At 48.9% G+C, this 1,717-nt stretch overlaps 1 non-coding gene across 1 annotated transcript; it reads right to left on the bottom strand.

Moving 5' to 3' along the window:
• Window positions 1–676: 676 nt before the first annotated feature.
• Window positions 677–739, bottom strand: LOC125134815 (small nucleolar RNA U2-30). Its single transcript, XR_007136811.1, has one exon. It is a non-coding gene; the product is annotated as a small nucleolar RNA U2-30 (small nucleolar RNA).
• Window positions 740–1,717: the final 978 nt, after the last annotated feature.

The following is a 1,717-nucleotide window of genomic DNA, read 5'->3' as shown; positions in this document are numbered from 1 at the left end:
TGTGGGGACAGCTCAGTCCTGCAGGCAGCCTGGGAGGTCCCCCAGCACTGCTGAAAAAGCTGAAAAGCTCCAAGCTTTTTCTCACAGTTTCTGTTCTTTAGGGCATAATGGCTGAGATGTTTATTAAAAAGACAGCTGCTGTCTGGGCCCACCCAGCAGGGGGAGGGCAGAGGGGCTTTGTAGCTGCAAAGATAGATCGAGAGGGCAGGCTGTCCGTTCACCTCCCAGCTGGCGATTTCATTAAGCGAGGCTGCCGAGAGGGCTCTGCCCGCTCCTTACAGTTGCCCTGCCAAGCTGTGTGGTCATTAGCCTGAGGCCGAGCCCAGACTTCTGAAATAAACCCCAGGCCGTTCCCCGGGATCTTGGAAGGCACCCTCCATCTGATGCCCAGTGGAGATCTGTCGACAAGGCATTTTGCTGCCTATTCTGGAGCCCAGGCTATCGCTGACGCCTCCCAGTTCTCATGTCCCACCCAGCTCTCTAGACGGAAGATTTCCTAGCATCTGATGGGCCTGAGGAATGCCTTCACAAGGAACTCAGAAAAGTAATGTTTACTTTTCTGGCGGGCATCCGTTTTCTTGCTTGTAGAATGGAGTAACCAGTGAAAAAAGGGACAGACCATGGGTTGTAAATGGTAAGTCTCACATATTAGACGGATTTTTTTTAATCTTAATTCCGAGCTCAGATCAAATGTAGAAAACTTCACAAAGGTCAGGAGTAAAACCTTTCATCAGTGCTCAGAACTGATGAGTCTTGGAGTTCCCGTCGTGGCGCAGTGGTTAACGAATCCGACTAGAAACCATGAGTTTGCGGGTTCGATCCCTGCCCTTGCTCAGTGGGTTAATGATCCAGCGTTGCCGTGAGCTGTGGTGTAGGTTGCAGACGCGGCTCGGATCCCACATTGCTGTGGCTCTGGTGCAGGCGCGGCTATAGCTCCGATTAGACCCCTAGCCTTGGAAGCTCCATATGCTGCGGGAGTGGCCCAGGAAATTGCAAAAAGAAAAAAAAAAAAAGAACTGATGAGCCTTCCACACACACGCACCCCGAGCCCCCACTCTCACTCACCAACAATCCCTCAGTTATCCACTACCACCTTCACACACACACACACACACACCCCTCTTACTATTTGAAATTACTCTATACTTTTGCTTCTTAAAACCTCAGAGATCATGCATCAGGTAGACCAGATGCTCAGAGATGATATTTGCTATCATGGCTGTTTTTTGTTTTTGTTTTTGTCTTTTTAGGGCCATACCTACGGCACATGGAGGTTCCCAGGCTAGGGGTCCATTCAGAGCTACAACTGCCAGCCTATGCTACAGCCACAGCCACAGCCACACCAGATCCGAGCAGCTGCACCTGCAACCTACACCACAGCCAGATTCTTAACCCACTGAGCAAGGCCAGAGATCAAAGCCACATCTTCATGGATCTTAGTCAGGTTCATTAACCCCTGAGCCACGACGGGAACTCCATCATTGCTGTTTTTTAAAAAAAAACTATTTATTTTATTTATATATGCTTTTAAAAAAAAATCCCGGAAGCATAAATGTCCCGGGGACTTACTGGCCTGGATTCAAATTTTTATTTATTTATATATTTATTTATTTATTTTTTGCCTCTTCTAGGGCTGCTCCCGCGGCATTATGGAGGTTCCCAGGCTAGGGGTCTAATCAGAGCCATAGCCACCAGCCTACGCCAGAGCCACAGCAAC

Source organism: Phacochoerus africanus, chromosome 8 (genome assembly GCF_016906955.1).
Source record: "Phacochoerus africanus isolate WHEZ1 chromosome 8, ROS_Pafr_v1, whole genome shotgun sequence".
NCBI classification, from domain to species: Eukaryota; Metazoa; Chordata; class Mammalia; order Artiodactyla; family Suidae; genus Phacochoerus; species Phacochoerus africanus.
Note: the sequence above shows the minus strand (reverse complement) of the source record. Positions and strands in the feature narration are given on the sequence as shown.